This window comes from Leguminivora glycinivorella, unplaced genomic scaffold (genome assembly GCF_023078275.1).
Source record: "Leguminivora glycinivorella isolate SPB_JAAS2020 unplaced genomic scaffold, LegGlyc_1.1 Scaffold3, whole genome shotgun sequence".
In the NCBI taxonomy this organism is placed as follows: domain Eukaryota; kingdom Metazoa; phylum Arthropoda; class Insecta; order Lepidoptera; family Tortricidae; genus Leguminivora; species Leguminivora glycinivorella.
The window spans coordinates 244566-267397 of NW_025952828.1; the positions used below are offsets into that span (position 1 = coordinate 244566).

The following is a 22832-nucleotide window of genomic DNA, read 5'->3' on the forward strand; positions in this document are numbered from 1 at the left end:
GCCGGAAGATATGAACTGGAACTACATGATGGAACATCGTATCATAGCTGTTTTTGGGCTTCTTAGAAAAGTCTTGTAATGAACTATGACTACGATTAGGTTTCAAGGCCTGATGATGGTGCCGGAAGATAAGAACAGAAAAAAGGGGGGGGGCTCAAGGGGGGAAGCATAAAAGAAAGATCAACGTTGTATTTAAAATAAGTTGGGTTAAGGTTTTCTTGTGATCCTTAAGAGTAAAGAAAAGGGGGCTCGGGGGCGAAGCCCCCGCATGAAAGTAAGATCAACGTAGTATTTAAGATAAGTCGGGTTAGCGTTTTCTTGTGACCTTTAAGGGCAAACAAAGGGGGGCTCGGGGGGCGAAGCCCCCCGCATAAAAGAAAGATAAACGTTGTATTTAAAATAAGTTGGGTTAGGGTTTTCTTGTTACCGTTAAGAGTAACGAAAAGGGGGGCTCGGGGGGCGAAGCCCCCCACATAAAAGAAAGATTAACGTAGTATTTAAAATAAGTTGGGTTAGCGTTTTCTTGTGACCTTTAAGAGCAAACAAAGGGGGGCTCGGGGGGCGAAGCCCCCTCATAAAAGAAAGATCAACGTTGTATTTAAAATAAGTTGGGTAATGGTTTTCCTGTGACCCTTAAGAGCAAATAAAGGGGGGCTCGGCAAATAAGAAATACTTAAATTTTGTTTGAATTAGTTGAAATGTCACAATATTTTCTAATCGAGTCAATCAAAATCCCACTAGCTGAGAGCTTCAAAACAATGTATTGCGAAAGTATGTCTCTCTAATGTCTTCAAAAAGTCCGCGATGGCACATGTCTATATTGTCTATCTTTTACGGATAACTTACTAGGTATAAACATTTTTATGATAATGGAATCTAAGGAATCTAATTTAACCATCTTCCAGGAGTCGTAGCGTAATGAAAATTGGCAGCTATATGTAGTTCCGATGACAATACAATAATATGGTACTGTTGAGCTGATCTGATGATGGAGTCGGAAGATATGAACTGGAACTACATGATGGGACATCGTATCATAGCCGTTTTTGGGTTTCTTAGAAAAGTCTTGTAATGAACTTTGACTACAATTAGGTTTCAAGGTCTGAAGATGAAGCCGAAAGATATGAACTGGAACTACATGATGGAACATCGTATCATAGCTGTTTTTGGGTTTCTTAGAAAAGTCTTGTAATGAACTTTGACTACGATTAGGTTTCAAGGTCTGATGATGGAGCCGGAAGATATGAACTGGAACTACATGATGGAACATCGTATCATAGCTGTTTTTGGGCTTCTTAGGAAAGTCTTGTAATGAACTTTGACTACAATTAGGTTTCAAGGTCTGATGATGGAGCCACAAGATATGAGCTGGAACTACATGATGGAACATCGTATCATAGCTGTTTTTGGGCTTCTTAGAAAAGTCTTGTAATGAACTTTGACTACGATTCGGTTTCAAGGCCTGATGATGGTGCCGAAAGATAAGAACAGAAAAAAGGGGGGGGGGGGCTCAAGGGGGAAGCATAAAAGAAAGATCAACGTTGTATTTGAAATAAGTTGGGTTAAGGTTTTCTTGTGATCCTTAAGAGTAAAGAAAAGGGGGGCTCGGGGGGCGAAGCCCCCCGCATAAAAGAAAGATTAACGTAGTATTTAAAATAAGTTGGGTTAGCCTTTTGAGCAAACAAAGGGGGGCTCGGGGGGCGAAGCCCCCCGCTTAAAAGAAAGATCAACGTTGTATTTAAAATAAGTTGGGTTAGCGTTTTTTTGTGACCTTTAGGAGCAAACAAAGGGGGGCTCGGGGGGCGAAGCCCCCGCATGAAAGAAAGATCAACGTTGTATTTAAAATAAGTTGGGTTAAGGTTTTCTTGTGATCCTTAAGAGTAAAGAAAAGGGGGCTCGGGGGCGAAGCCCCCGCATGAAAGAAAGATCAACGTAGTATTTAGAATAAGTTGGGTTAGCGTTTTTTGTGACCTTTAAGAGCAAACAAAGGGGGGCTCGGGGGCGAAGCCCCCGCATGAAAGAAAGATCAACGTAGTATTTAAGATAAGTCGGGTTAGCGTTTTCTTGTGACCTTTAAGAGCAAACAAAGGGGGCTCGGGGGCGAAGCCCCCGCATAAAAGAAAGATAAACGTTGTATTTAAAATAAGTTGGGTTAGAGTTTTATTGTTACCCTTAAGAGTAAGGAAAAAGGGGGCTCGGGGGCGAAGCCCCCGCATAAAAGAAAGATTAACGTAGTATTTAAAATAAGTTGGGTTAGCTTTTTCTTGTGACCTTTAAGAGCAAACAGAGGGGGGCTCGGGGGGCGAAGCCCCCCGCATAAAAGAAAGATCAACGTTGTATTTAAAATAAGTTGGGTAATGATTTTCCTGTGACCCTTAAGAGCAAATAAAGGGGGGCTCGGCAAATAAGAAATACTTAAATTTTGTTTGAATTAGTTGAAATGTGACAATATTTTCTAATCGAGTCAATCAAAATCCCACTAGCTGAGAGCTTCAAAACAATGTATGGCGAAAGTATGTCTCTCTAATGTCTTCAAAAAGTCCGCGATGGCACATGTCTATATTGTCTATCTTTTACGGATAACTTACTAGGTATAAACATTTTTATGATAATACCGTAATAAGGTAGCCGCTAGTTATTATTAAGTAGCAATTAGCAATAAGTACACGTTAAGCCACAAATGGCATGTAAAATCCGCCTACTTGAAATAAATTTATGTATAAATGTTAAAAGTATTATTAATGACTAAAAAGTATAAAATAAATTAATAGTTTAAAAAACACTATAAAACACGCTTTTATAAATGCACGTAAAAGCCAAAAATAAATTATGGATCGTTCAAGTTGTCTCTATTTGTGAGCTGAAGTTTAAAAACTATGTGCTTTTAATTATAATATTTGATTGTAAAAGCGTGGGGCGCTGGAAAAGGAACAATTTCATTCGCCAGCAAGTTCGGATTAGTATTTGTTTACAAGAAAGTCTTTCCTAGTCCAGCGCCCCACGCTTTTACAATCAAATATTATAATTAAAAGCACATAGTTTTTAAACTTCAGCTCACAAATAGAGACAACTTGAACGATCCATAATTTATTTTTGGCTTTTACGTGCATTTATAAAAGCGTGTTTTATAGTGTTTTTTAAACTATTAATTTATTATGCTTATAACTTAACCTATTTACTTAATTCTACTTAACAACTGACTAACTTTGTACCGTAGATTAGCAACCCGTCACTGCTATATCATAATTTCCTTTTCATTTAACCCCTTAATGCTAATAGTAGCATTGAAACATAAGCAGATTTATCCGCTTTCCCTGCCCCTTCAGGAAATACATCATCATCATATCAGCCCGTCATCGCCCACTGCTGAGCATAGGCCTCTCTTCTAGTACGCCCCTTCTCCGGTCCTCTCATCGTCCACTTCAGTTCTGATTCAGTTCAATTCAATTCAATTCAATATTTATTGATAAAACTATAATTTTACACGTCATAATAAAAACAATACAATACAATAATTATTGGTACATGAGTTACAGTTTTTACACATTTACTAATCTATAACAATAATACACGCGTAAGTTTATGTATGTATTCAGTCTACTTTGTAAAGCGTATTTCAAAGATATTACCTATTTTCTTAGGTAAGTATTTACCGATTCAGGTTGCGTCTGTCTTCCGCTCACCTCGTAAAGGAGTGGCCGAAGCGAATTACGTCTGCAAGCAATTTGGCCGACCTCCAGGAGGAACTGGCGTAGAACCCATGATGGTACTCTGCGGAGCTTTTAATCTACACACATTTTTTTTAATGAAAACTAGCTATTTCATATGGTTTAGTATAATAGAAAAATACTATTCGACTGAAAATTACTCCCTTTATATAAAATAGGATTACAGTTTAAGAATTTCAGGTTCAAATTTATTTATCAAGGGAAAATTATGTACCTCTAAATACCTTTATGTAAATATTGAAGTACCTTTTATGGTAGGTAAGTACATTTTCTTTTTGTTCAGAAATAGTTTACAGTGAAGACAATAATTAAAAACGAATTAAATCCACCATCTTAATAACAAAACATATTTTGACGAAACTAATTTATGAATCTATGATAGAATTTCAGAAAATAAAATTTTTCGTGCATCAAAAGGACTGTCTAAATAAATTATTGGAAATACTTTTTGGATCAAAGCGAACTTAATTTAATGAACAAATCAAACGAAGCGTTTAGATAAATTCATAGTTTCCATCAATGTAGAGATAAAAAATAATAAATTTCCACATTATTATTTCCTTGATTTTCATTATTTTCCTTGTAGCCTCAGTATTCGCTATTCTTAAGGTGAATAATACTTAAATATGTTGATTTAGATGTGGATATATTGCATAATTTTAACTTTTTTTACTGTGACGGACTGAAATAGCATGACACGATCACGCCGTTCCATAAAACAATAACGTAAAAAAATTGCACTTGGGAATGACGACTACATAAAAAAATGGCATTCTGTTTAGTCCGTCAGTTAGATCGACCAAAAATACTGAACACATTTTTCGCTTTTTCTAATTAATGAAAAAATACAAAGATATAGAGTATTAAAGTTCCGGAGTGGGCGCTTGTGAAGTCAATTCTAACTAAAAATTGTACCTATTAGGCGTGACGTCACGCGAAACTTCAACGAACTGTACCGTCGTCATTTTTCGTTTACGAGAAAATAGAAAAAATACGTGTCTAAATTTTTTTGATAATCTAACTGACGGACGAATTAATTTTTTTAGTCGTCTCGCCTAATAGGCACACAAGTACTACACACACTACACACACCTAACACACGTATGTACTGTTATTTAGTACATAAGTGTATTAGTATACTTGAATGTTCTGCCAACACACATAAAATATCCACCACATACTGCCACATACAATCGAAACATCCGCTCGTCAATTCACCTCTCTGCTGAAAGACGGACTTAGCATATCAAAGGCTGTTCAGGCACCCAAAGGTTCAGAAATCCGACACTTCACTTCTTTTGTACGACGGGCTAAGAGTGAGTAGGCGTTTTTTGATTAACCTTCGGTTGATTCATAAAATGAATTAGATACTTTCTATCATGACAAAACGATACCAAGAGCAAAGATTTATAATTAATAATGTAGCTAACTTGAATATCATAAAACTGATTTTTAAAATTATATAAACACGGAGTACCTACTCATGGGTCAGCTTTGGCAATTTGCACAAAAAGGTAGTATAAACCTGTATTTGATAAATATACATACATACAACATACATACAATCAAGCCTGTATCCCATAAAGGGGTAGGCAGAACACATGAAACTACTAAAGCTTCAATGCCACTCTTTGCAAATAAGGGGTTGAAAGAAAACGAAACTGTTACATTGCACAAATATACTTTCATAAAAAGGGTAAAATTTAAATGATTTGTAAAGAGTAATAAAAAGTTAAAGTAAAATATAGATATAAATATTGGGTACTTCTTACACAGATCAACTTAGCCCCAAACTAAGCAGAACTAGTACTATGGGTGCATACTTAAATAGATAGATAGATAGATAAAAGCTTTAATTGAATGCTGCAATAACACACAATTACAAATGCAACACAGAACAACAAAAAGAGAAAAAAAGACATACAGTTGACTTAAAATTACGTACACAACATAAAAAAATGCTTGCCAACACTGTTTGCATTGCAGCAAAAACAAAAGGGTTCCGATAAATATATACTTATATACATGGAGCGAAGATATACATACTTAAATACATGGAAAATGTCCATGACTCAGGAACAAATATCTGTGCTCGTCACACAAATAAATGCCCTTAACTATAATAAGCACAGAATACCTTTGTATGTTTTTGCAATATTAATATGTATTTTTTACAACTTTGGCAATCTGCACGAAAAATAATAAAAAAACCGAATTTGATAAATATACTTTCATAAAAAGGGTAATTTTTAAATGATCTGTAAAGAGTAATATTTAAACATTAAAAAAGTAAAATTAGTGGCAAGAATACGACCGAAGGTAGTTTTTTTAATCGACATGAATTCCCTGTTTGCACGTAAAATGCATGATATTTTACAGTTCGGGCACTTTGAAGTAGGGACATAAATTATCTTTTTCTACTCCAGCACTTAAATCTGTCAATTAGATTATTGTCAGCGGTATCCAAATTAAGTTCATTTGAGTAACGATGAGAAAGTCTATTTGTCTATAGGTTCATAGGATTACTGCTAGCAGTAATCATATGAATATAGGAGTTCTGTTAATTTTTTTTTAAAAGCACAACTTCCATTTATCAGGTATGTTTTCATTTACAGTAATAAGTAACTTTTAATAAATAATATAATATTTAGGTTCATAATTTAAATCAAGATGAAAAAATAAACTTAAATGCGTTTTACATATTAGATATTGCAAAACAAAGGTAATAATCATAAGTTTATCCAATAATTTTACATTCGACATTTAAATATTCTTGAACGCAACCACATTTTTCGTAATTGAAAACCGGCTTATTTTCTATTTCTCTTGTCTATGGTATGTTTGACATTTGTAAACTTATCACGAAACTATTTGAACTATTTCGGTGGTGTGTAGTTTGTTTTAATTCGACGTTATTGTGCAAAAACATAAGTAATTATGAGTGATTCTGGTGAAAAATGCACTTCCGAAGAAATCAAGGCTATGGGCGCTCAAAGTGACTGACAATTTGTTACATGAAAAGTCAGATAAAGCGTACCAAAAATGTTATGATTGTTTTGACATGGGAATTGCAAAAAAATGTTTCAACTTTCTCTGAAACGGCGTTGTTGGCATATTTTGAAGAATTGTGCAACAAGTTCTCGCCATCAACATTGTGGACAGAATACTCAATGCTACGACGATCCACACAAATATTCCCATTCATTACATGAAGTAAGTAACTAACCCATTTTATTATTCTCGAATAGGTATGTATGTGGCTGTCGTAGAAAAAGTATAGTATACAATTGTAACATTATGAAGGCTATAAAAGTCTCGTACCTTACTTAGGCCACTCGGCAAGCCTTCGTGGCCTAACCGCGGTACTCAACTTTTATAGCCTTCATAACGTTACCGTTATATAATATACTATTGTGCTCTAGTGTAAGATATTGCACTACGTGTTATAAGAGTACTTTCCTACGACCATGCTTCCTGTTGAATAGTTTTCTAGAACAACTTTCGTGAAATTCTCACTGTTTCCTGTATTTTGACCTCTTCCTTCCCTTCCTTCCCGGCCTTCCCTCTGCTCCTGCCTCACCCTGTCGCACTCCCCCGCGCCGCCGCCAACCCCCGGCGCCCCGCGCCCCTGCTAGCCCCCGGCGCCCCGCGATCCCGCTATATCCCTTAAAGGCTTCCTAAGAATGCTTTATATCGTAAGCGTGGGTGCGCGGGGCGCCGGACGGAGGCTGGCATCTTTTAGGTAGGGTTTTAAACATCTATGCACGACACTGTAAATGACGAAGAACACTATGGGAGTAGAAAAAAGTACTAAAATGCAGTTTTGGCGTATAAAAAAAATACCTATAAAACATGGGTATAAATTAAGTCAGCACACTAAAGCTTCACATTTCACAGCTAACTTTTTTACTTATCTTTGCTTCCATCTAGTAACATTATTTTAATAGCAACACGACAAACTATCATCGTTCCGTCCCGCATAACTTTTGAAACCGCCGCCGCCTATTCATCGTCCACAAAAGCGCCTCAAACTGCAAACGTGAACATTAGCTGACTATTACCATTTCTCACTGCATTCTGCTTGCTAATGTATGGAGTTGGAAATGGATTTTTCAGTACAGATGGTGTTTTCTTTACGCACTAGTGCGAGAAGTGGTTCATTATATACCAGGTCGAAACTTTGAAGGCTCATCTGTACTGAAAAACGTCGTACGATACACGTGCAAAAAGGAAATTCGTAACTCGTGTTGATTTAAAACTCCCTTCGGTCGTATTTTAATTTATCGCCACTCGTTTTGACCTTTCTTTTTTACGCACTTGTATCGTTATGTAACTATTTACTACCTAGTAGGCTTTGTAAATATTACGTTATTGAAGTGAAACTTCTAATGCGACTTCTAACTGACAGCGCGTAACACGTTAACACGTCAAACCAGTCACTCATTTACTCAGTGATACGTTTAACGTGTTAAACGCCAGCTCACTCAGTCACTCACTTACTCCGTCAGTGACAGAATGGTTTTGAATTGTGGAATGGTTGGTTTGAAGAGTATCTTTATATGTTTGTTTTTGCAATAATTTGATCCATTAGCAATGTAAAATATTCAAAACAGTAAAAAGATGGAAGTAACTAAACGCAAAAACGTAAAAGTCACTTGACAGAATATTTTTGAGGTTGTGTTACGAAGTTTCACTTCTTCCGCGCTGAGAGACTCCACGCATTTTTTTTTAAACAATATAAGTACCTATCCATATGGAGGAGGCAAGTAATGAGAAGACACTGAAAGGTAAGGATAGACTACGCAACTGCAATTATGTGTTGCCTAGCTAAAAAAATCTTCGAAAAAATAAATGTATGACATTTGGCAGCAACAACAGTCGGTTATAATAATGACGCTACTAGCCGGGCTATCATATGATTGGCGCAAAATTATCTCGCCGGGATACACACTATAAGTCCTTATGCCAATATCGTTGACTTGTAAATAAACTGTAAGAACCTTTCGTGTACATATTTTCTTCACCCGCGGCCCGAACTGTTTACAATACCTATGATCTATGTCACGGCGAGATACTGTCGCGTCAATCATGATTATGGTAGACTGGTGTGATAAAAGTTTTGCCTCCTCATTGGTTAAATTCACGTAAACATTATTTATAACTTTGTAGATGTAAATTTTTATCGGGTAAAGTACAGCGAGGCAAATCTCGACTGGGGGACAAAATAAATGTAACTGGTCCATTTTTTTCATGTTTTACAATGTTTTTCTACTCCAGCACTTTTTGTCAATTCGACTATTGTCAGCGGTATCCAAACTAACTTCATTTGAGTAGCGATAGATGCTGTGCAGTAATCATAATATATGGATAATATATAGGAAATCTGTTACATTTTTTAAGTAAAACTTTCATTTAACAGGTTTGTTTTCAATTGCAGTAATAAGTAGCTTTTTTAAAATAATTAATATTTTTGGTCATAATTTAAATCAAGATGAAAAAATATACTGAAATTATAGATATTGTAAAACAAAGGTAAAAAGCATAATTCTATTCAACCACATTTTTCGTAATCGAGAACCGGCTTATTTTCTATTTATCTTGTCTATGGCTTGTTCGGCGCGTGTTTTGTTGGAAATTTGTAAACTTTGTCGAAACTATTTTAGGGTTTTGTAGTTTATTATCGGTTGACGTTATTGTGCAAAATCTTAAGTTATTAATTATTATGAGTGATTCTAATGAATAATGTACTCAACTATAAATCAAGGCTGTGCGCGCTGTTACTGACAGATTGTTACCTGAAAAGTCGAAGAAAGCGTACATGGAAATTAACCCATTTTATTGTTCTCGGATAGGTATATATTTGGCTGTCGTAGAAAAAGTAAAGTATACAGTTGTAACATTATAAGGCTAAAAGTCTTCATAAAGTTACCATTATATAATATAATTTTGCATTATTAAATAGAGTGTCCACCGATTTTATATGGTAGGCGTGTTCAGTGGATACATGTAGAACTCAACATCATAGTTTTTACTTGAAGAGTGCTAATGAAACTTTTATTAAACAAGACCTTTATGGCATGGGATTATAAAAACTTATAACAAAATTTTTATGAGCTTAGTTATTTGGGGTAGAAGTCCCATAAAGACGAGAATATTTATAAAAAAAATAATAATATATTTATATGTAGACGTAATACCTGGGAACTACCAAGAACAGGATTCAACAGACATTTTTGGTGTCAAATTGTCAATTAAATCCATTTGAGTTTGAATCAAAAGAAAAATATTTACATTGATTTAGACTAACACGATTTGCACTCATAATTTTAGAACAAAACGGGACTTAATCGCGTAAACACTTACATTTATATTTATTTAATTCTATCAACGGAACGTCTGTTGTTCTACAGCAGAAAAGTACGTGAAGCGATTGAAATTAGGAAGCATCGAAATTTCAACCAAAATGAGGGACAGGGAATTTCTTCTTCGTGGAATCCAGTGATTAGCAAATGTAAGCGTGAAAAAACACCGAGGGACACACCGGCTGATGTCGTGAGTGTTGTGTGTAGGCAAAGTGACAACCCTAGCGCAAAAGTGAATAATCAAGAACAAGTGCGGGTAGTTCGAGAAACTCGCGCGGCTAGAAGATGTTGATGCAATTCCTCGCCAGTCTACCCGTGACCACGAACATAATGTGATGTTCGAAACGTCGGGCCTAATATAAATGTAAGTGTTTACGCGATTAAGTCCCGTTTTGTTCTAAAATTATTAAAAATATTTACTTTTGTTATAATTACGCTGAGTTCGAAAACCTGTAAATCTACATATTATTGATATTATAATAATATCATTAATATTTACTGAGTAAGGTACCAGTGCTCGACAGTGTCCCAGTAGATGTTACTTTCAATCGTAATTCATTATCAATAAATGTGACAGAAAAGTGCCACATACTGGACATTACCGAGTCGAGCACTTGTACGTTTCTACCAAATCGAAGTTATCGAAGTTGAGAAGACGAAAGTATAAGTTATTATCTAAGACATCTAAGTAAGTACCTTGGTAACAGTCGCAAAGCCAAGCAAATTAATTTGCATCAATTAGAATAGGACGTTTTAGCATCCGAGCACATTGAATGCATCTGGTATGTAATTGGCTGAAATGCAAAATGTTACTGCATGGCACAAGGACTTTAATACTAATTAATGTACGACCGTATAATGCTGACGATTTCTGAGCTTCGAATGCGTTTGCTTTAATAATCTGATATTTGGTCAAATTATTCACACGAGTAGAAGACAAAGATGCAAACTACTTACACTTGTGAATTATCTGCAACATCAGGATGATCTTTGGGATGTCATAAAAGATAAAGGTAGTGCATATTTATAAATTGAAATCCGTTTAAAAATGGATATATTCCTACACCACACTGCTGCTTGGAGATGAATCAAGAAGGCTTGCCCACCTGATGTGTCGTTTTTAACCAAATATTAAGCAGGTAATTCATATAAAAATAGAAAATGCCATCCTTATGGTAAGCGACAATATGGTTATACTTGAAAACGTCATAAATATCTAGGTAACACGACCAAAAGTTTACTTCATTCTATGCATATTATTTTAGTCTAGCTCCAACTTTATAAATAGTCCACGAATATTAAACGAGTAAAGTGCAAAACACTCCCGTGTAAACAAAATATCCAAGCATAAAAACTATGAGGTGGCCACCCTTTTAAGTCTGTCGCAGTTGTTCCTATGTTCAAATTAAGTATGAAAGTGCGAGACACATGACGTATGAGGCAAAAAAGCGCAACCATTGTAGTTAGGATCGTATTTCAACAAAGCAAATAACATTGCAGACCTTTTAACTATTGCTTTGGGCTTGTGTGAGCTATTTCTTCCAAAGTTGGCCCGGAAATAAAATATTTTCATTCCGATGTGGCAGTTTTATTTGTTCTGTTTTGCGCACTGCTACATCACCAATATAGCCTTTGGTTTTGTTTGGTCATGCAGTTTTTACATCAATCAAGATAGATATATAAATAGGAAACAAAAGATATATCGCGCTGCGTGAAAAATACGAGGGAATATATACCGTCCGATTTGAAGTGTTATCTCAATTTGATCAATATTTTTTTTAATTCAAAGAAATTATACAAAAATAATAGAAATTGTTGAAATAAAGTACGTGTAACTGTGTGCTGTGTGTATGTTTATGTGTAGTTGTGTGCCATATGCGTGAGTGCGTGTCTTTGAATGTGATTATAAAGATTTGATGAACTTATAAAAATATCTATCCTGACGAAGCCTGCGTTGCGGATGACAAATGTGATTAGTGGTATTGTTTTTTTTTAATGTAAGATTGCCTGTGTAATGTGTTTTGTAGTATTTGAATGAAATAAATATATGTTTACTACTTGTAAAATATCTATGATATTAGGTTCATTATGTAATATCAGTAATATGTGTCGTCATTATGTATATCCATTTTTTTAAATAAGTAAAAATGTCTACTTGCCCGTCATATTTATTTGATTTGTAAAGGCAAATCCACAAACATAATAACGAAGTTTTCCCAGACGGAACCAGCGGCCGATCGACATCGCTAAAATTAGGTCAGACTAACGCCAGACTGTCTGGAAAAACCCCACTTATAGCCTGTTTGTCTACGATTTATAGCATTTTAACGATTTACCGGCCAAAAATATTTTGTGAATTTATGTACTTAATGATAATTGTGGGGTAAATAAAAAGTCGTAGGTACCTACTGTAAGAAAGGTTTTTTTTTTTCAAGCTTATTGTTAGACTGTTTACATACATATAATCACGCCTGTATTCCATAAAAAGGGATAGGCAGAGCACATGAACTACTAAGTTTCAGTGCCACTCTTGGCAAAAAGGGGTTGAAAGAAATCCAGATTGTGACATTGCAGTGACAGGTTGCCAGCCTCTCGCCTACGCCACAATTTAACCCATATCCCACAGTCGACTTTTACGACACCCACTGATTGACTGTTAGACTGTTTGTCTACAATTTATAGAATTTTAACGATTTACCGCTTCAAAATTTATGTTAGGCATTATTTGTTACTTTTTATGTAATATTCATTTTGTAACAGAGCTGAATAAGACATAAAATGTATCAACTTTATGAGAAGTTTTCTTTTATAGGGGAGACTAACGAAGGACTATCTGGAAGGGTATGTCTATGGTTTATAATACTTTATACCATTTTCACGATTTAGGTGCCGCTGCAAAATATTATAAGCCATATTATGTAACTTCGGTTTGTTACTTTTTGTGTCGTTATGATATTGTTGCAAGTTAAAGTAATTCACAGGTCGAACATAATTAACATAACACACTTAGTCGTGATTAATTAACATAATTTTACTTTTTTCCGTTTCACGTGTACAAACGAGAGAATTAAAAGTGGCATATTGTTATTTGGCCTTAAAAATTAAAAATATTTATATTTAAAAATAAAAAAACAGAAACTGTCAAATATTTCCTTTTTTCCAATTTCCGTATATCGTCGCCGTAGAGCGAAAAGTCACCAAATCGTTCATTGGTCATTTTGAGTTATGAGAGTTTAAAGAAAAAAATAATTAAAATAATTTTTACTGAAATTATCTTCAGATGAAATTGTGGTTTTATATCTGTTTATTAATTGGAAACTGCTATTCTTTGGGCTCAAAATGGATTTATATTATTCACACTAACGATTTAGGAGCTATAGGCGATAATTAATTTTTGCCCTTAAATATTACACCTTAATTATGACTTAGTGATTTTTTGAACGAAGTTAATGATTATTTGCACACATTTTAGTGTGTTTAGACTTAACTAAGTAGAGTTAGTTGAATTATGACTGCTGTGATAGAGTGAAAATACGTGTTAGTTAAAAACTAGGGCAAACCTTGGCTTATTGGTGGTACGTAGTTATTCGGTGATATCTGGTTATTATCTCGATTTGTGGGCACAGTGAGGAGATAAAACCTATAAAATCATTACGAATTAATTCGGAACATCCGACAGCAGTTGATGGTGGAGATTTTATAGGTTTTATCTCCTCACTGTGCTCACAAATCGAGATAATAACCAGATATCACCGAATAACTACGTATCACCAATAAGCCAAGGTTTGCCCTACTTACTATATATATTTTTTGGATTCTGCTTAATATTTTAGGAACAAATTAAATCACGTCATTTCAAATTTTGCAAACACTTTATTAAAATAAAATAAACATCAAATCAAATTAAAATGGTCTCTAATTATATTAAAATCATCATTAGAAAATCCATAAAAATTAACATGGTCTTCCTAAAATAGCTTTCTTTACGCATCACAGTCACTCTTCGTCCTCGTCATCTGTTTCTGTGACATCAGGCTCACACAATCTGTCAATAACTGTCTTATTGGTCGGCAGACTTTGGTACCATGAATGAAGCTCTCGAGGAATAACTCCCTTAGTGCATAAATTTAAGAGATCTTGTTTTTTCGCCTCAGATATAGGCAATGCCTGTGGATATGCCTTTGGAATGGGATAGTCTTTTATCTTATTGATCCAGTCCTCAGCGTCGTCATGGTTGTCTGGTTCATCAGGTACACGCCCCTTGAGCCTCTTTGTGCGTCTCAGCGGCTTTGGCGGGCCACCGTAAATCTGTTGGACATTAAATTCAGAGTAGGGGCCCTCATGGCTGTAGCGAAATTTGACTACACGAGGACGCTGCTTCTCAAATCTGAGACACTTAAAATTTAGCCACGCCAATTTGTTGCCATCAGTGTCGTGTGTCGTATTTCTAACGAAAGCTTCATTCAACGCCCTGACATCGAGCATTTCGTCGTGAAGTAACTCTTTTACGACGTATGGTGGAGCATTCGTACCTTTATCAAAATGACAACACTGACAACCAATAATGAAAGCCGCTAGAAATTTCATGTCGTTCTCACTATGACTAGGTACCTACAGTCACCGGCAGTAGTATCTTCCGACAATAAGGCCGCAAAAATATGTGACGCGCTCTTATTTGTAGGGTTAGAAGAGCGAGTCACATATGTTGAGTACTCGACATACGCACGGGAGGAGACGCGCGGGCGGCGGGCGATCGCGACGTCATCGCGGCAGGCCCGCGAGCAGCGCGCGGCACACACACTCACCTCACCTTTACCTACCTCACCGGCAACGGACGAATACCGAATTAATTTATAAACTGTTTGGCCGGGATTTTAAGCTGTAATTAAGGCGGAATAAACCAGCCTATTTTGATACAGTCCGCGTTATTATTTATAAGTCCCAGTAGGACCCTAACACATATTTTTGCCGCCTTCATGTAGGAAGATACTATTGCCGGTGACTGTACGAAGTGTGGAAGGAATTGAATTTCGTAACCGTATATTACTTGAATGCGGATTATTATATTTGAGTAAATAATTGAATAAACATTTTATGGTTGTTGTATAGTATGTAAAAAAGCATATTGTTATTATACCATACGTCGTAAAAGAGTTACTTCACGACGAAATGCTCGATGTCAGGGCGTTGAATGAAGCTTTCGTTAGAAATACGACACACGACACTGATGGCAACAAATTGGCGTGGCTTAAATTTAAGTGTCTCAGATTTGAGAAGTAGCGTCCTCGTGTAGTCAAATTTCGCTACAGCCATGAGGGCCCCTACTCTGAATTTAATGTCCAACAGATTTACGGTGGCCCGCCAAAGCCGCTGAGATGCACAAAGAGGCGCAAGGGGCGTGTACCTGATGAACCAGACAACCATGACGACGCCGAGGACTGGATCAATAAGATAAAAGACTATCCCATTCCAAAGGCATATCCATAGGCATTGCCTATATCTGAGGCGAAAAAAAAAGATCTCTTAAATTTATGCACTAAGGGAGTTATTCCTCGAGAGCTTCATTCATGGTACCAAAGTCTGCCGACCAATAAGACAGTTATTGACAGATTGTGTGAGCCTGATGTCACAGAAACAGAAGATGAGGACGAAGAGTGACTGTGATGCGTAAAGAAAGCTATTTTAGGAAGACCATGTTAATTTTTATGGATTTTCTAATGATGATTTTAATATAATTAGAGGCCATTTTAATTTGATTTCATGTTTATTTTATTTTAATAAAGTGTTTGCAAAATTTGAAATGACCTGATTTAATTTGTTCCTAAAATATTAAGCAGAATCCAAAAAAATATATATAGTAAGTAGGGCAAACCTTGGCTTATTGGTGATACATAGTTATTCGGTGATATCTGGTTATTATCTCGATTTGTGAGCACAGTGAGGAGATAAAACCTATAAAATCACCACCATCAACTGCTGTCGGATGTTCCGAATTAATTCGTAATGATTTTATAGGTTTTATCTCCTCACTGTGCCCACAAATCGAGATAATAACCAGATATCACCGAATCACTATGTATCACCAATAAGCCAAGGTTTGCCCTAGTTTGCTCATGCGCAACGACTGGCCGGAGGACGCGGCGGGGGGAGTCGCGTCGGTACGGTATCGGTGCGGGGGCCCGCGGCACTGGCCGAAAAGTCACTAACTTGCGAGCGAAATTCAATCAAATCACGTCGGAGTACAGTACAGTCTTTATTGTAAAATTAATTAAATATGATTAGTTATTGTATTCTACATTTTTTTGTAGGGTTAAACTCATTAAAACTGTTAAATGAATTATCGTTTTGGTTAAATGATGTACATTGCCTTACAACTATAAATAAAAAATAACTAAACAGAGTTAGTTAATTTTCGCTTTCACACTTTTGACATACCAGGTATTCTAAAAGTAACTAAGTATATTAAGTGACTTTTTGAATGAGGTTCTTCGTGGTTAAATCGTTTAGTAATAGTTTGGGAAAAATAACTACAATGACTTATGTACGCTCATAAATAAGTTCAAAGAAATATAAAAAAGTATAAAAGAATTAGGTATTTTTCGACTAAAATATTGAATCCGAGGTGGGTTTTTAGTTAGTTCTTTAACTTTGTAAAATTAGAACTATGATCTCTATTGCTACCGTAATAAGACTCAAATTTGGAGAAAAAAAATGCGATTTTGATGACATATACAAGTAAATTTTGGCCATTTTGTGATTTGGTGACTTTTCGCTCTACGGCGACGATATGTCTTTTCCAAAATTTTCAGCAATCATAATTACATTTAAATCTAGCCATTTCACCACTTTGCGAATGCGGAGAGGAAGAGCAGACTACTGAACATATCTTCCAACGCTGCCCACTCCACTCATATCCCGGGCCTGCTGAGGATCTGTTCATCGTGACACCGGACCTGGTTGCCTGGCTTAGCAACCTCAAGGCTACACTCTGATTGCTTTTATAATTTGCCATACGATTAAATAAATAAATATATCTAGAGAAGGTCTGGGGCCCATTCCTCGAAGCTACAAATTACAATTTACAAGTGGTTGACAATGTCTAATACCTATAACAAGTTGGAATGAGACTTCCGCTTGTAACTTGTTTTGAGAAATGGGCCCCTGGGGCCCGTTTCTCGAAAGGCACAAGCCTTGTATTACAAGTGTGTTTCCATGACAACCCATACGATTTGACAGTTCGCGCACTTGTAATACAAGGCTTGTACCTTTCGAGAAACGGGCCCGGTATCACTGACCCATTATCAAAATCCACCTTTCCCGGCGCGTTCAGGATTTATTATCTAATCCAGTTTATTTTGTTCTTGTGCTCAAATTCATTTTAAACACATTAGGCCCACTTGCACCAACTACTTAACTCAGGGTTAGTGGGCTGTCATCTGTCAAATTCCATATAAAATGGTGGGTTAACCCGCGGTTTAACCCTCCATTTTCGTTGGTGCAAGTGGCTCTTAGAAACTATTTAGTCACAAAACAAATATAACTATGGCTATATTATACATTTATTAACTCTAAGAATACGACTGAAAGACTTGTAAATGAAATAATTTTTAAAAAATCCACCCTGTTTATTATAACGCCCAATGTCGTTTTAGTAAAATGTAAGTATAGTATTATAAAAAGTCTTCTAAAAACTGGTATTCATCCCTCGCTCATTTAGAGAGGCACAAAAATGCCTATCATTTTTTTACGAGCAATTTTACGACTGATGTCAACGACCGTACTTAATGCGAATCATAATAATGTAGATTTCTAATTTAAATATTAAAAACGTGTTTTTTCGCATCGTATGATATATAATTAGGTATTTATTGGTTTAAATGTCAACTTTGGAGTCAAATGGTCACGAATTCGTTACGTGCTAATTATACTTAAATTATAGTCAAACCAAAAAGAAACATACTTAGAATAACTATCCACCTATAATTTATATGTATGTAGCAAAGACATATATAACTCCGTATAGACATATAAAGTCTAAGAAAAAAACGTACCTGAGTACGGTGGTCGGTAAAAAGGTACGGTGGCCTAGATGGCATTACTAGATACCTTTGGGGTATCTACGCTCAGCTAGATGGCGCTAATATTAATATTTGACATTTTAACACACATCAAGCTGCAAATATGGGCCAAATTGCCAAAACTAAGGTTCCAAAGTTTTAAGCCTGTGTCAAGAGATGGCAGTCTATGCACTGCGATTACACATTTTACTTCGACAGTAACTCTCTATAATACTGGATCCTCTTTGGTATGTAGTAACGATTTTTGTCGAAAGCGCTGGTAGCCTAGCGGTAAGTACGTGCGACTTTCGTCCAGGAGGTTGCGGGTTCGAACCCCGGCTCGCACCAATGAGTTTTTCGGAATTTATGTTCAAAATGTCATTTAATACTTGCCAGTCTCTTTTCGGTGAAGGAAAACGTCGCGAGGAAACCGGACTAATACCAATAAGGTCTAGTTTACCCTTCGGGTTGGAAGGTCAGATGGCAGTCGCTTTCGTGAAAACTAGTGCCTACGCCAAATCATGGGATTAGTTGTCAAAGCCCAGGCTCCCATGAGCCGTGACAAATGCCGGGATAACGCAAGGAGATGATGATGAGGTGATGATGAACAATTTTTGTCAAAAGTTCTAGTCAAGTTGCATTGACAATGACAACCATCCCTCGATACATCATTGAAATATTTAGAACTTTAATATCGACAATTTGACAACATATCATTATTTTTATATTAAAGGAAAAAATGGAAAAATTTACGCTTCCGGCGGGACTTGAACCCGCATCCTTTTTGCAATCCGTGAAAAAAAAAAAAAAAACATCATTATTTATGCACATGATATGAACCGATCAAACCGAGCATTAACAAAGGAGTGGCACCATCGAAGCGAGATATTCTTTATGGTTCCAAGGTAAGTAAGGTAAGTTTATTTTTTACACTTTTTTTTGCCTTTTCATCATCCTTCTTGCGTTATCCCGGGATTTTCCGCGGCTCATGGGAGCCTGGGGTCCGCTGTGACAACTAATCCCAAGATTTGGCGTAGGCACTAGTTTCATGAAAGCGACTTCCATCTTATCTTCCAACCCAAAGGGTAACTAGGCCTTATTGGAATTAGTCCGGTTTCCTCACGATGTTTTCCTTCACCGAAAAGCGACTGGCAAACACCAAATGACATTTCGCACATAAGTTCCGAAAACCTCATTGGTACGAACCGGGGTTCGAACCCGCGACCTCCGAATTGAAAGTCGCACGTTCACCGCTAGGCCACCAGCGCTTGTTTGTCTTTTAAGGAGTTCAATCCTGACCAGAAATACATATATGACTACGCGCCATGTTGAGAAATTTAGAATTATTTTATTCATACTACTTAAACTGAACTGTCACCGCATGCATCAGAATAACAGCGCCCTCTTGTCCATATTCCTATGTATATTTCTACTCAATCTTTTTTTTTTTATATAATAAACTGGCCAGTGATTGACTGACTATAACAATACGCATTTTTCAAATACACCTATAAGAAAAATATTTGTGTACATAAGACTCAGATTTATAAGATACTGTAATTAGTTTTCAATGTCTATACAATACATAGGTTGGTGTATTCCTTTACAACTTTCGCAAGGTGTGCCGGGACATACGAGCCTTAAATTATATAAAAATATTGGATTTTTAAGTTGGAAACCGTAGTTTTGTGGACTTTTTTAGTCTTCGTAAAGTGTATCCGGGTGATTTTGACTATTTATATCAAACATCACCGATATTCCCTTAATTTACCTGTTAGATTGGAGCTGTACTCGATATTCTGATTTTCCAAATCATCCGTATACACAAAAGTATTTCACAAGTAAAAATCATTTATATTAAGCATGAACATGTGTTTAAAACATTTTTTATTGACACAAAAATGTAGGCAACCCCTGGAAAAGCTTCAAATAAGCTAATTTCAAACTCACCTTATCATTCCGAAGCACAAAGACGTCTAAACACGTTGCAAACTACCCCGGCTTGTGCCACGCCGTATCGAACCTTATGCCCCTTTGCCACATGTGTTAAAATCCCCCACAGCGTTGCACTAACACTTCACTTGTTTATGGGTCGCATTTTTTTTAAATTGCGGGACTGTGGCACACGGGTGCGGTCGGGTAGCTTTGGCCGCGCACTAGGGGTTATGGGAGCTAGGGATGGGGTAGGCAGCAAGGAGCGGCGGGAATTATCGATATTTGTAGAAACTCTTATAATATATGGGAAAGTGTGTGTGTCTGTTTGTTTGTCCGCCTTTCACGACAAAACGGAGCAACAAATTGACATGATTTTTTAAGTGGAGATAGTTGAAGGGATGGAGAGTGACATAGGCTACTTTTTTCTCTTTCTAACCCCCCATTTCCCTAAAATGGGAAGTGGAAGTTTGTATGGAGCATTCTGCAATTTTGGAATTTAACGCAAGCGAAGCCGCGGGCAATAGCTTGTTCGTAATAAACTTAAAAACTACACATTATGCAAAAAATAATGACTAAAACTACAAATGTACAAGGGACTGGTAAATTTATTACGAAGTGGTCCCGTCTCAGCATAATGCCGACCGGTCAGCGCTGATCTTCCGACGAGACCGTTTTGTGAGATTTTGACAAGTTTTGGGGTAAAATGAAATTGTTTTATAATAAGCAATGCTGACAGAAAAAAACATGAAAATAATATTTTTGTTTTTAGAGAGAAACAAACGAGACCAAAAATTATTACGAAACTTTCAACAACAACAATTAACATTATTATATATTAACAATTAACATAATTTTGGCTGCATTAATCATCCTGCATTAAATCGACATCGTAAAATAATATGTCACGGATACACTAGAAAATCAAGTTTATTATTATGTTTTTCTTGTTAGTAAATGAATAATACCTACTCTTAATTAGCGAAGAATAAAGTTCAGCGAGACATCCTGCTCAGACATGTTGTTGTATTTTACGGATGTGCAGGAAACTGTTTATACCAGAACTATATTTTTTGTATGTTAATAAATATTTAGATTTTAGAAAGACGGAAAGAAAAAAATATTTGGTGTAAAATATTTGGTGTTTGGTGTAACTTAGCCTATAAAACATTTTAAAGTAGTAACTAACTAGTACGAGTACTAAAATGGATGCCACTCAGCATATGCCGATGACTAAGATAAGGACATTGACATCGATAGCGCAACGGCACGTCACTATAACCATACCGCACTTGCGCACTGCCGGCAGCCCTGTCACACCGCTTTCACGACGCGACGTATTCTTTAAAATATTTGCAAATTGCATTCAGGTATAAGATAACCTAACCACAAAATTGAAAAATATAATTCTGAAAAAACCCCCGACAAAGTGGACCGATTTTCATGAAACATGGCTAAGAACACCCCTGACTAAATTCATCTTGCAAACAAAAACACTAAATCAAAATCAGTTTATCCGTTCGGGAGCTACGATTCCACAGACAGACACACATACAGTCAGACAGACAAATAGACAGACAGACACGTCAAAGTTATAACCCTCCGTCGTTTTTGCGTCGAGGGTTAAAAAGTATTTGTATCGATATCGACAACGGCACGTCACTATAACTGTACCGCACTTGCGCATTGCCGGCAGCCGAAACACATCGCTTTCCCCACGTTCTCTTGTAAATATTACATTTACAATAAACTGCTGCTACTAAATTCTATTTTTTCGTGTAGGTGTTTGCGTTTCAAAATTGAAAAGTTTTCGCTAGTTTGGGAGCTTTAAGCATCGAATTTGAGTAAATAATGAAAGTCGCAAGAGTAATTAGGAAGCTGGGAAAAGTGATACAGATATACTAAAAGATTGGATTGTACTTCGCACATACAATGAAATTATTAAGGTATCTGAAGCTGTGGAAATAAATGAATTTTATAATTTTAAATAAATGAATAATAAATTTTCAAAAAATATGCATCATCGTCATTTGAATTGTATCTCTCGCTTTATTAATAATCATTGTACTGACATATCAATTTCATTCTTATTCGCATTTTAATTTAATTTAAATGTACCTACATGATATTTTTTAATTGTGATATTGACTCTTAATTTTATATTAGATGTTAACAATTTTATTACCCATTGTAAATAATGTGATGAATTGAAATACATAATAGTTTATTCCCTGATGTTGACATGTAATATTTTAAGAATATTATTAATAAATGAGTATGAGTATGAAAAAAAAAAGCTTTAAAGCAATAAGTATGTCACAAAAAAGCCCATCATTAACTATAAAAGACGAAAATTTGAAACGACGTTTTTAGCAACGAGTCTATTATCTGGGGGCACGGCAGTGCCCCCGCCAAGTCGAGCAAAAAGAGGCACGGCCGTACCATCCTTTTCTCGAAGCATTTCAGACTATTTTCAAACCCCTGTTGCTCCGTTCTGGATAAAACTAGAAGCCTCAATTTTCAGCACCCAAGTAGTCATTGTATAAACACGGTATATTCCAAATTTCATTAATCCTTTTTTACCGGTTCCAATATATCTGTTCCCTTAGGGTCTATATTCTTATTCTCTAGGTTTTTCTAAACTATAGACATCCATGTAAGTCAGGGTCGCCCACGGCCACTCTTCAAATATCTGTGCTTGTCACAAAAATAAATACCCTTAACGGAATTCGAACCCAGGACCGCGGCTTATC

General features: G+C 36.1%; 1 protein-coding gene across 4 annotated transcripts in view; it reads right to left on the minus strand.

The window, feature by feature from the left end:
* LOC125242014 overlaps nucleotides 1–20295 on the minus strand; it is a 121273-nt gene extending 100978 nt beyond the window's left edge. For all 4 annotated transcript variants that reach the window (XR_007178814.1, XM_048150716.1, XM_048150714.1 and 1 more), the window contains exon 1: nucleotides 20098–20295. The gene's annotated coding sequence lies outside the window, so the exon portion shown is untranslated. The remainder of the gene's footprint in view (nucleotides 1–20097) is intronic.
* Nucleotides 20296–22832: the final 2537 nt, after the last annotated feature.